The sequence below is a fragment of the Arachis stenosperma genome, chromosome 10 (genome assembly GCF_014773155.1).
Source record: "Arachis stenosperma cultivar V10309 chromosome 10, arast.V10309.gnm1.PFL2, whole genome shotgun sequence".
In the NCBI taxonomy this organism is placed as follows: Eukaryota; Viridiplantae; Streptophyta; class Magnoliopsida; order Fabales; family Fabaceae; genus Arachis; species Arachis stenosperma.
In genome coordinates, this window is record NC_080386.1 from 54,275,022 (window position 1) to 54,288,836 (window position 13,815).

General features: G+C 44.6%; 1 long non-coding RNA gene and 1 other non-coding gene across 2 annotated transcripts; both read left to right on the top strand.

Moving 5' to 3' along the window:
• Window positions 1–202: 202 nt before the first annotated feature.
• On the top strand, window positions 203–12,244 carry LOC130954297 (uncharacterized). Its single transcript, XR_009076243.1, has 3 exons — window positions 203–291; window positions 372–431; window positions 12,232–12,244. It is a non-coding gene; the product is annotated as an uncharacterized LOC130954297 (long non-coding RNA).
• A 1,259-nt stretch (window positions 12,245–13,503) lies between these two features.
• LOC130958400 (small nucleolar RNA R71) lies at window positions 13,504–13,607 on the top strand. The gene has a single exon (XR_009077524.1). It is a non-coding gene; the product is annotated as a small nucleolar RNA R71 (small nucleolar RNA).
• Window positions 13,608–13,815: the final 208 nt, after the last annotated feature.

Consider the following 13,815-nt stretch of genomic DNA (forward strand, 5'->3'; position numbering starts at 1 on the left):
ATACACCTAGTTTTAGTAGTTATACACCTGAGATATTTTAATATTATTTTAATCCACCTTCAAGCCAACCAATCACAACTCTCCTTACACCCCCAAGACACTCCAAGGCTGGTCATTTACTCCCTTTGGCCGAAAATGTGAAGAGAGAAAAGAGAGAAACTTTCATGACCCTTTAATCTTCAAAGCTTGATTTCTTCTGAACTAAAACTCAAATCAAAACACCGATTTCACCAAAATGATCCTCTCTTCTTCCTCTACATAACCATGTGAATTATCAAGGCTGGAAATAAGGTGAGATGGCTGTCTCCCTCCCTCTTCAATTCGGTTTCAAGGAAACATGGGTAAAAATGTGTTTTCTTGATGTGTTTTAGGAGGAAAAAGTGCTTAAGGACCACCTGAAAGTTTGATTGAATTAGGAGCAGCAAAACCAGGTAGGGTTTGACGAATTTAATCTTGATTGATTGTGTTTGAGTTGTGTGATTATGATATGGTTTGGCTGTGCTTGAAATTGATTGTTTGTATGAGTAATTCCTGTTGAAATTTTGGTGAAAAATTGATGAAATTTGATGAAATTCAAGCTATGAATGTGTGTTCTTATGGCTGCTGGAAAAACGAACCCTAGGCCTTAAATTGAAGTTCAATTTGTGTTGAAATCATGTTGAAAAGATGGGGTTTTAGTGGCTAGGAATTTATTATGAATTTTGGTAAAAATCGGTTGCTGAAAAGATTGAAAAACGGGTAAAAACAGAGAAAGGATTTGAAGAATATATGAAGAACACGAAGAACACTTTGAGTGTGGTGAAGAACATTGAAGAACACCTTTTAGATCTTAGAAAGGGCAAGGAAGTAATTATTTTGGTGTTTAAGGGGTTATTTGGTAATTTCTGAAAGTTAGGGTGGTTAAAGTAGAAATATTAAAAGTTACCGGGGTAAAAAGTGAATTTTAAAGGTTAAAGGTTAAAGTAAAGTTAATTTTCGAAAATTTAATAATAAAATAATAAATAATAATAAAATATTAAATAATAATATTTAATTAAAAATAATATTTTAATAAAAATAATAAAATAATACAGAAAAGGCAGTTTTCTGTAAAAGCTTTAGAAAGACAACTTTAAGTGCAGAATCTCATAATTACCTTCATAAAACACTTAGGGAGTGGTAATAACATGTTAGTGAGGAAAAGATAAAGAAAAGATAAAGGTTGAAGAAAAGATAAAAGTCAAAGAAAAAGTCTGTAAAGTTTTAATGACAGAAAACAGACAGAGATTAGTGAACAAATTAGGGCAACTTAGATAGTACTTGAGTTGCGACTAGGGTTAGGTATTGTTCATACCCTGACCGGGCTCCTCCAACTCGGCAAATCCATGAAAAGGTCCGACCTCGCCCTAAGGCCCACGCCTAAAGGTCGGACCTCGGACAATCAAGCAAAGGAAGGCCCATCAAAAGGAACGCAGCCCAAAACCTAAAGGCCGAAAGGGCCTAGAAAGGGCGGTTCCACAAAGATAGAGATAAAACTCCCAAAGATAAGATAAGATAAGAATATCTTATCCAGGGAAGATCACGGCCAACTACTATAAATACACTGGAGCACCCAGGTATTTCATTCATTCCACATTCTACACTTATCTGCTTGGACCCATGCTAACTTAAGCATCGGAGTGTCATTGCAGGTACAACCACCAACCACTCCACATATCGAGCTCGGGTCCCTGAACCCCCACCTCGGGCCTCTCCAGACGACCGAGCTACACGTTTCAGGTAACCCCCGGAACATTGGCGCCGTTGCCGGGGACCTGGAAGTCATCCCCCTACCATGGCGGACGACCCTCACAATAATGACCGCGCTGCGTCTGAACAAGAGGAAGAAATTGACACCGGAGAACGTCCGGACAGCCCACTGTCACCACGCACTCCAGGAGGAAACAAACAGAATCACCCAAAGACATCACTCCCAAACAAAGATCCACAAAATCCCGAAAAAGAAAAGAGCTCGGAAATTCTAGAAGCAGTCCAGGCACAACAAAACCGACTGAAACAACTCGAAAAAGACATAAGGAAACAGAAAGAAACTGAACAAGATCTGAGGAGGGAGACTCGAAAGCGCAGAGAATTGGAAGAAAAACTGCGGAAGATAGAGGCCAACCTGAAAGGCCGGACAGAACGCGGCACCACCCCCGAAGGCAACCATGATCCCTTCACGCAAGAGATCATGAAGGAGAAGGTACCGCGAAACTTCAAACCACCCGATATGGATCTCTACGACGGCACCACCGATCCAAGTCACCACCTCAGCAATTTCAGAAGCAGAATGTACCTAGTCGACGCCTCCGACGCGATTCGGTGCAAAGCCTTCCCCACCACTCTCACCAAGACAGCCATGAAGTGGTTCGACAACCTGCCACCAAGATCAATCACCAGCTTCGAAGACCTGACCAAAAAATTCCTAACAAGGTTCTCTATTCAAAAGGACAAGACAAAACATGCCCCCAGTCTACTCGGGATCAAACAAGGTAACCAAGAAACCCTCCGAGAATACATGGAGCGATTCAACAAAGCCTGCCTGGACATACAACACTTACCCACCGAAGCAGCCATCATGGGACTAGCAAACGGCCTAAAAGAGGGACCGTTTAGCCAATCCCTATCCAAATGATACCCGACCTCCCTATACGAGGTGCAGGAGTGGGCAGAAAAATATATCAACATGGAGGAAACCTCCCAGCTAAGAGACTCTTCTAGGAAGGAATCAACCTACCCACTCCGAGAGCGAGATCGGGAACAGAAGAAGAAAGAAGAACCCAACTCGGACAAGCCACGGAAGTACCACAACTACACCCCCCTCCGAGTCTCCCTGGCAGACGTCTACAGAGAAGTATGCCACACCGAAAAGATCCCCCCGCCCCGACCTCTAAAACACAAGAGAGCGGGGAGAGATCGGTCCGAGTACTGTGAATATCACAAACTCTACGGTCATCCTACTAACGACTGCTACGACCTAAAAAATGTTATAGAAAAGCTAGCCAGAGAAGGAAAACTCGACAGATACATAGCAGAGAAAGGAGAAGAGACCAGGAAGAGAAGGCGGGGAGATAACGAAGGTCGGGCCGAACAAACCCCGCGAACCCCCGAAAGGCACGTACACATGATAAATGGAGGTTTTGCAGGCGGAGGAACATCCAGATCCTCACGAAAAAGACACCTCAAAGAAGTCTATCATGTCCGAGAAGACAGTCCCCTGCCTGAATTACCTACTATCTCATTTACCCGAGAAGATGCTCAAGGGATAATACCCGGGCACGACGACCCAATGGTAATCACCATTATCCTAGCAAACGCCAACTTACATCGAACCCTGATTGACCAGGGAAGCTCGGCAGATATCCTGTTCAAAACGGCCTTCGACAAGCTCGGACTTGAAGAAAGAGAGCTAAAGGCCTATCCCACCGACCTATTTGGGCTAGGGGACACCCCGATCCGTCCCTTAGGATACATCTCGCTACACACTACCTTTGGAAGAGGCGAGCAATCTAAAACATTAAGCATCGACTACATTATAGTCGACGTCACTTCAGCATACAATGCCCTCATTGGGCGACCAACCCTAAACAGATTGGCAGCAATAGTCTCGACCCCACACCTCTGTATGAAGTTCCCTACCGCAAAAGGAATCGCTACCCTAAAAGGCGACCAAAAGCTAGCGCGGCGATGCTACAACGAAAGCCTGAGCCTAAAAGGGAAAGAGATCAACACAATAGAACTCGGACGAGTTCAAGCCCGAGAAGATCTTCGGCCACAACCAGAGGGAGAAACCGAAAAAGTCCAAATTGGGAACACACCTGAAAAAATAACAAACATAGGAGCAAACCTTGAGGCAGGCCTAAAAGAGGAACTCATAACCCTCTTAAAGGGAAATTCCGACCTCTTCACATGGAAAGCCTCCGACATGCCAGGCATAAGCCCCGACCTGATGTGCCATAAGCTATCAGTATACCCGGGATCCAGACCGGTCCAACAAAGACGCCGGAAGCTCGGACCCGAGCGCATGCAAGCAATAGAAGAACAGGTACAAGCACTGCTAGATGCAGGGTTCATTAGGGAAGTAAAATACCCCCTATGGCTCGCAAACGTGGTCCTGGTAAAAAAGCCTAACGGAAAATGGAGGATGTGCGTCGATTACACGGATCTCAACAAAGCCTGCCCCAAAGACCCATATCCACTACCAAACATCGACACCTTGGTAGACGCAGCCTCAGGCTACAGATATCTCTCCTTCATGGACGCATACTCGGGATACAATCAAATCCCGATGTACGAACCCGACCAAGAAAAGACCTCGTTCATAACCCCAAGGGCAAACTACTGCTACGTAGTAATGCCCTTCGGGCTGAAGAACGCAGGGGCAACCTACCAGAGGCTAATGAACAAAGTGTTCTCAGAGCACATCGGACTACAGCTGGAGGTGTACGTCGACGACATGCTGGTAAAGACACAAGAAGACGGAAACTTGCTGACCGACCTCACCAGTATCTTTGGCACCCTCAGAAAACACAACATGAGACTTAACCCGACAAAGTGCACCTTCGCCGCAGAAGCCGGAAAGTTCTTAGGCTTCATGCTGACTCAAAGGGGCATCGAAGCAAACCCGGACAAATGCCAAGCGATACTCAATATGAAGAGTCCGACGTGTGTCAAAGAAGTACAACAACTGAATGGAAGGCTAGCCGCCCTATCAAGATTCTTGGCAGGATCAGCAATAAAATCACTACCTCTCTACTCACTCCTGAAGAAAGGGAAACCCTTCTCATGGGCCCCGGAGTGCGAAAAAGCCTTTCAAGAATTCAAGGAATTCCTCGGACAACCACCAATCCTAACCCGACCTCTAAAAGGAGAAGAACTCGTACTATACCTCTCGGTTGGAAATCGAGCAGTCGCTTCAGCGTTAATACGAGAAAATGACCAAGGACAACGCCCCATATACTTTGTAAGCAAAGCACTACAAGGGGCCGAATTAAACTATCAGAAGATAGAAAAATTCGCCTACGCCCTAGTGTTCACAGCTCGGAGGCTCCGTCCCTACTTTCAAGCCCACACCATCAAAATCCGGACAAACCAACCTATGAGACACATCCTGCAAAAAACAGACCTGGCAGGACGAATACTACAATGGGCGGTGGAACTGTCCGAGTTCGACCTCCACTATGAAGCCCGGACTGCCATAAAATCTCAGTATCTAGCCGACTTCATCGCAGAATACACTGAAACCCCTGGAACCCCACTCTCATGGAACCTGTATGTCGACGGGTCCTCAAACAAAACAGGAAGCGGAGCCGGGGTTATACTCGAAAGCGACCAAGGAACGCGGATAGAACTATCCCTAAAATTCGAGTTCCAGGCTTCAAACAATCAAGCCAAATACGAGGCCCTACTAGCAGGTCTAAAGCTAGCCGAAGAGGTCGGAGCCCAGAAAATCACGATCTTCAGTGACTCCCAGGTCGTCACGTCACAAGTAAATGGAAGCTACCAGGCCAAAGACCCAACTATGAAGAAATACCTGGACCAAACACAGGCACAATTACACCACTTTTCAGAAATACAGATCCAGCACATACCTCGGGAACAAAACGCCCGGGCAGACGCCCTCTCAAAGCTTGCCAGCACCAAACCCGGAGGCAACAACAGAAGTCTCCTCCAGGAAACCTTACAATCTCCCTCCGTGCTAAGAGGGGAAGAAACGCTAAATATATCCAGCCAACAGCAAGGATGGATGACCCCCATACTCAACTACCTGAAGTCGGGAACTCTTCCCGCCGAAAGAAAGGAAGCTAAAAGACTCACGAAAGACACCCAGAATTATACGCTAATTCACGACGTATTATACAGAAGAGGATTCTCAAATCCCCTCCTTAGGTGCGTCCCGACCTCAGAAACAAAGAACGTCCTCGAAGAAGTCCACGGAGGCATGTGTGGGAACCATCTCGGAGCTCGGGCATTATCCAAAAAAGTAGTCCGAGCCGGGTTCTACTGGCCGACCTTGCAAAGAGACGTAACGGAATTTGTGAAAATATGCCCCCCCTGCCAAAAACACGCCAATTTTCACAAGGCACCACCCGAAGACCTTATCAGCATCACCGCACCATGGCCCTTCGCAAAATGGGGACTTGACCTACTCGGCCCGTTCCCCCAAGGACCGGGGCAAGTCAAATACCTCATAGTAGGGGTCGACTACTTCACAAAGTGGATCGAAGCTGAACCCTTAGCCACCATTACGGCTCAGAAAAGTCACAAATTCCTATACAAAAACATTGTCACAAGGTTCGGAGTCCCCTACTCCATCACAACAGACAATGGAACACAGTTCACAGACACAAGTTTTCAGAACTTGGTGGCCGAACTAAACATCAAACAGCAATTCACCTCAGTCGAGCACCCACAAGCCAATGGACAAGCAGAGGCTGCAAATAAAGTTATCTTGGCCGGGTTAAAACGGAGACTCCAAGAAGCCAAAGGGGCATGGGCCGAAGAGCTCCCCCAGGTGCTATGGGCATATCGGACAACTCCACACTCTACAACGGGAGAATCACCATTCCGACTAGCCTACGGGATAGAGGCAATGATTCCTATCGAAATAGAGGAAGGGTCACCTAGAACCATCTTCTACAACGAAAAAGGTAACCCGCAGGCACAAAGGGAAGAACTCGACCTCCTCCCCGAGGTCCGAGAAAGAGCCCGAATCCAAGAAGAAGCCTTAAAGCGGCGAACGGCACTCAGATACAATCAGAAAGTAATAAAGAGAAGCTTCTCCATTCACGACCTAATTCTAATCCGAAATGACATCGGAACACAAAAGTCGGGAGAAGGAAAGCTAGCTGCAAATTGGAAAGGACCCTACAAAGTAACAGAAGTCTTAGGGACAGGCTACTACAAAGTATCCGACCTAGAAGGCAATGAGCTGCCCAGGGCCTGGCACGCCTGCAATCTAAGACGGTACTACAGCTAGAAAAATTTAACCCGAGGTGTACTCTTTTTCCCTACAAGGGTTTTTTCATGAGACACCCGGTTAAATAAAGACACCCGACCTAGTCAAGGGTAAACACTCTGTAAATATTCCTTCTTTTTTAATACTAATCAAATTTTTCTATTTTCTTTTCTCCTTCCTCATAAATGAAACAAGTCCTGGAAAGTACCCCGCCAAGGCGCATTAATTTATGCTCGGCAAAACGCAAAAAATCATTTGCCAAGAGACCACACGAGGTCGGCAAAGATAAAGCGACGAGGTTCAAATTAATGTGAGAAGTTATAAAGCAACTCTGAAAATGCTCAAAAAGCCAAATAAAAAGAGATTGCAAAAATAACTTAAAAGGCCGACCAAACAAGGTCGGACCCAACAAAGGGAGGTACTCGAACGCCCGAGGTCCGAGAAAAAGCCCGGATCCAAGAAAGAAGCCTTAAAAATGGCAAAAGCCAAGATTTCGAAAACGCTTACTAAAAAGTTGTTATCCAAAAACAACTAAAAAAGTACAAGCGAAGAAACGAAATCGAAGGAAAGGATAAAACGAAGTTTCGAAAACGCTTACTAAAAAAGTTGTTATCCAAAAACAACTAAAAAAGTACAAGCGAAGAAACGAAATCAAAGGAAAGGTTAAAACGAAGTTTCGAAAACGCTTACTAAAAAAGTTGTTATCCAAAAACAACTAAAAAAGTACAAGCGAAGAAACGAAATCGAAGAAAAGGATAAAAATGAAGTTTCAAGCGCTGGCTAAAAAGTTGTTATCCAAAAAAACAACTAAAAAGCATAAAAGCGGAACAAAAAGTCAAAGCAAAACACCGCATAATAAGCTAAAAAGTTACTACAAGTAGCTAATGGCAGAAAAGCGTCCAAAGCGTTCACAGAAACCATCCAAAAACAAAAGAGCCCACAGGCCGGGCAAAAAACCAAAAATAAAAGATTACAGAGAATCAAGGTCCTTTCCGGATTCCACATCGGTAGAAGGCTGCGGAGGAAGAACCATAGAAATCGGGACAGCCTTGACAGCACCATCATCTCGGTTTGAAACCTCCACACCAGATCCATCCCCGGCCAAAGGTGAAGTCGGGTTCGCAACCGGAACATTAAGGTCGGACACCGGAACCTCATCCTCGTTGGGAGCAGGAACAATCTTTCCCTCCACAACAACGTTATCCGTGCTAAACAAACTCAGATCCAGGTCAGGAGCAAGAACCCGGACCTGATCCTTCAAATTGCCAAACATAGCATCCATACCCTTGGCCACATGACCCTCTAGCTCGTAAAAATCATCCCGAGCAGATTGCAACTTCTCCTTTGTCTCCACAAGCTCGGCGTATACCCGAGTATAATTCTCCGTCGCCGCCTTCGCCATCTCCTCAGATGCTTTCGCTGCCGCCACAGCCGCGGTAGCTTTAGCTTTCTCTTTCTCCAGAGAGGCCTCCAGCTCAGTAATCCTAGCAGCCTTCAGCTCACTAATCCTCTCAAACTCAGACTGAGCCTTCTCAAGTCGGGAGCTGGTCGCACCAATGGGGGATTTCTTGAACTCCCGGGCAATAGCAGCATGAAGACTGGCCATCCGAACACAACTCCGCGCCATATATTGAAAATGGTGCTCCATAGACACGTCATCAGTAGAAATAAAAGTCTGAGGGAGAATATGCTGTTCAATCCAACCAAGAGCATCGAAATCCTTATCGTTAAAACCCGCAAGCTCTTGAGAGGTCTTCTGCTTCTTGGGAGGAGGACCCGAGAACGGGGGAGGAGAAGAGGTAGCAGGCCCGGAGGTCGGAGGGTCTTGATTTATAGCTCGGAACTGGGGAGTCGGAATAGTCTTCGACCGAGTCTGAACACCCACGGTAGTCTTCTGCGGAGAAGATCGGGCAGAAGCCTCCCCAGCCTCGATGTTTCGAGCAGCCACAGACTTCTTCGTCCGACGGAGGAACTTCATGGAATCCGCCTGAGAAGACATCTCTGCAGAAATAAAAAGAAAAGGATTACCACAACAGAAATTCCACCAAAAACAAGCAAAACCAAAATACTAAAAAGAAGAATCTCGGAGAGGTCGGGAAACTACCTAACTCGGAACGGAGAAGGCTTGGATCTCCCAACATTTTCTTCGTATCCAAGTGAGGTGCCCGACCCCATAAACTGCTCACCACACCCACAAAAGCCTGCTCAAACTCATCTAGACTCTCAAAAGTATACTTAGCAGACACTACATTCTCCTGCCAACAAAGAGGAAAAGAAGGCTCCCCACTCTCATCCAGAAAGAAAGGTCGGACGTCTCCAGTAGCCCGGACCTTGAAATAAAAGTTCTTGAAATCGTGAAAGGACTCATCATAAAGGGTACAAAACTTCCTCCCCTGGTTAGCCCTAAAAGAGACCCAAGACACCTTCCCTCCACCCGACCCCGGCTTCGTCAACACAAACAAGTAGGAAAAAAGAGAAATAGAGGGAGCGACGCCCAAAAACTGACACAAAAGTTGAAACAACTTTAAAAACGCCCAAGAATTTGGATGGAGCTGCGTAGGGGCAAGGTTACAAGACCACAACACCTCGGACTCCAGGTCGGTAAAAGGAAGTCGGACACTCAGCTTAGAGAAAAAACAATCATAAGCATAAAAGAAGAGCTTCTCGGAACTATCTAAAGGCGGGAAGCAAACTCTCTCCTCGGAATCCGGGGCTACTAGTTCATAATCCCTCTCAGACTCTCTATTCTCACATATGCTACAGTGCCTACGGAACCTAGCCAAATATTCAGAATCTACCACAGAAGGGACTTTTAGAGGAAGAGGGTCTACCCAACCAAGACCACTTGGAATCTTGGTCGACATCGCCTGAAGAACCTTTCGAGACATAAAACTCTTACCTACAAAGAAGAAATACAAAAGCAAGCAAAAATCACATAAAGCAGACAGCGAAAAACCCGTTCAGCCAAGCAAGAAACAAAAACCCAACAAAGAAAATGCGGCAACCCGGAACAAAGTACCAGAAAAACAAAAAGAACCCCCCCATATATACAAACAAAGCAATGGCGGCGCCTCTTTTCGTTTCAACCCTTTTCATAAAGAAACAAACAAGAGCCACACAAAGAACAGAAGCATATGATCACAAGAAAATAGAAACAGAAGAACAAACCTGGAAGAAAGAAAACGAAGGCGAAGAGCTCCAAAGCAAAGAAAACAAAGGCAAAGAGCTCCGAAGCAAGGAGAACGAAGCGGCGGCGCAGAGGAAACCCCGGAAAGACACACGGAAAGATTCGGGGAAGAAGAAACAAAGAAAGAGAAGCGGTGCTCGAAAAAGGAGATGGCGAAACTTAGAAAAAACAAGAAAGGAACAGAATAAACGAAGAAAAAGGAAGGGAGCAAATAAATAAAGCCTTCACAGAGCCCGAACGGAAATCGAGGAGAAACGGTAAAATGCAATAAATGCGGAAACGGCCATTTTTGAATTTTGAAAAACTACTATGCCCGAGCTCGACCTCCCAAAAAGGACGAACTCGGACAGGGGCACTGTTCATACCCTGACCGGGCTCCTCCAACTCGGCAAATCCATGAAAAGGTCCGACCTCGCCCTAAGGCCCACGCCTAAAGGTCGGACCTCGGACAATCAAGCAAAGGAAGGCCCATCAAAAGGAACGCAGCCCAAAACCTAAAGGCCGAAAGGGCCTAGAAAGGGCGGTTCCACAAAGATAGAGATAAAACTCCCAAAGATAAGATAAGATAAGAATATCTTATCCAGGGAAGATCACGGCCAACTACTATAAATACACTGGAGCACCCAGGTATTTCATTCATTCCACATTCTACACTTATCTGCTTGGACCCATGCTAACTTAAGCATCGGAGTGTCATTGCAGGTACAACCACCAACCACTCCACATATCGAGCTCGGGTCCCTGAACCCCCACCTCGGGCCTCTCCAGACGACCGAGCTACACGTTTCAGGTAACCCCCGGAACAGGTATTATATGAAAAGTTAAACTGTTTCAGTATAGACTTAATGAACCTATACTTGGGACAGGCTAACTATTTATACTGAAATTTACATAAGCTTCAACTATATATGTTAAGCAGAGAAAATCAGAGCAGAGTAGGGAAACACAGAGAACAGAATAATCAGAGTTGAGGAAAGAGATAAAGAGAAGAAGAGTAACATATATATAAAGGAAATAGTAATCAGAGAAAAATAAAGAGATACAGAAAACAGAGTAATTAGAGCAGAGTAAAGAGATAAAGAGAAAGTTAAGAAAGGTTTAGGAATATGTGTTAAGGATTCAAAGGGAAAGAGGAAATGAAGATTGATTTGTGGATTTGTTGAGGTTGAGAAAGGATAACGAAAAACGATAAAAGGCGGGAATACCCCACGAACTGTTAGTTGTTTAACTACGGGGGACACCCATGAACTGATAATTGGTTGAATTCGGGAAGTACCCACGAACTGAATGATCATTGATCTCGGGGAAACCCATAAATTGTTATTTGTTTTATAAGCGGGAAAAACCCACGGACTGATAATCATTGATTACGGGAATAACCCATGAATTGTTGTATGTTGATCTCGGGTATAACCCACGAACTGAAGATCATTGTTTGCTGTGTATTGATCTCGGATATAACCCACGAACTGAAGATCACTATGTTATTGTGTATTGATCTCGGGGAATAACCCACGAACTGAAGATCTCTGTTTTATTGTTGTGAATTGATCTCGGGTACGCCCACGAACTGAGGATCACTGTTTCCCCTTGTGCGTATATTATGGGGTCGGGCTTTGCGCCGACTGCCGGTAGTCACGAAGGAGTGGTATTCTTACCACCGACACATATGCACTAAGGACACAATGGGAAGCCATATCTGGGACTTGTTCCTAGGTAATGTCGGGATGCAGGGTGTAAACCGACACGTGAGCTCATGGCCTGCATAGGACAGACATGCATCATACTTGGTTGTGCATTTCCTCTGTTATGATTGTTGAGTAAATGTATGCTTTGTTTGTTTGTATTCTATTCTTTGTATTTGTGTTGTATTTTCTTGTATCCTTTTGTTTGTGTCCTGCTTTCTGTTGTTTTTATTTTTTTTAATTTATCTATCTTCTGTTTACTGCTCATCTATATTCTGTTATTCATCTGCCAAACAACATAGAATTAATGAACTTAACTAATAACCCCGACCCTACTAAGAACTCCCCAGTTCTTACCCCTTCTCTCTCCCTTCCCCCTCCAGATGGAAGCATGAGTACCCTTCCGTAGTTCACTGATGACTGTTCGTAAAGAGGATTCTGCTCTAGGTAGTCTTCTGAGTCTAGGGTGAATTCCGTTCTCTGTTCATATGTATATACGGTGAGGCCAGCCAACGTCTGCACCCCGCTTATCTACAAACTTTAGCCTAACTCCTTCGTACGATGTTGCTGTTATGTGGCCACTCGATGAAGTACTTGAGAGATGCTCTTTGATGTCATATGATCGTGCAGAGGAGTAGTATATGACCTTCCACCTTTTGATGACGTTCCACCTGACTTTAGTTTAGAAGACCTAGAACGTATTTTCCCTCGCTTTAGTAGGTTAGAGGGACTAGGTGGGTATAGAGTCTAGGCTAGCCTGGGCGCCAGCTTAGGGACTTCTTGAACAGGTCAGGGCCTAGGATGTTGTATGTATATATATGTATATAGTTATTATTTAGCTATATCTAGGGGTGTTTTAACTAACGGTCTATGTTCTAATAAAGGCTAGATCACGGAATGTTAACAAATGCTTGAGATGTATTTATGTGTGGTTGTTGATAACTGTTTTATCTATTATTATCTGTGAATTGATTATGAATGATTCTGTTTATTAATCCAAATGTTTTCAAAAAAAAAAGTACCTCGCAAAATAACTACGCTTTTAACAACGAATCAGGCTCATATAGTAAATAATAGATAATAATTAGGAAGACAAGTTGGTAGCGCTCAGTTTCTAGTATGATCATGACTTACCAGAAATTGGGTCGTTACATCTTCCACCATTATTGTTATTGAAACCTTGTTGAGGTCTCTCTTGATTCCTCTATGAGAAATTTGGATGATTTCTCCATGAAGAATTATAGGTGTTTCCATAGGGTTCTCCTAGGTAATTCACCTCTTCCATTGAAGGGTTCTCAGGATCATAAGCTTCTTCCTCAGATGAAGCATCCTTAGTGCTGCTTGGTGCATTTTGCATTCCAGACAGACTTTGAGAAATCAAATTGACTTGCTGAGTCAATATCTTGTTCTGAGCCAGAATGGCATTCAGAGTATCAATCTCAAGAACTCCTTTCTTCTGACTTGTCCCATTGTTCACAGGATTCCTTTCAGAAGTGTACATGAATTGGTTATTTGCAACCATTTCAATTAGCTCTTGAGCTTCTGTAGGCGTCTTCTTCAGATGAAGAGATCCTCCAGCCGAGCTATCCAAAGACATCTTGGACAGTTCAGAGAGACCATCATAGAAAATACCTATGATGCTCCATTCAGAAAGCATGTCAGATGGACATTTTCTGATCAATTGTTTGTATCTTTCCCAAGCTTCATAGAGGGATTCTCCATCCTTCTGTCTGAAGGTTTGGACTTCCACTCTAAGCTTACTCAATTTTTGAGGTGGAAAGAACTTTGCCAAGAAGGCATTGACTAGCTTTTCCCATGAGTCCAGGCTTTCTTTAGGTTGTGAGTCCAACCATGTCCTAGCTCTGTCTCTTACAGCAAAAGGGAATAGCATAAGTCTGTAGACCTCAGGGTCAACCCCATTAGTCTTGACAGTGTCACAGATTTGCAAGAATTCAGCTAAGAACTGA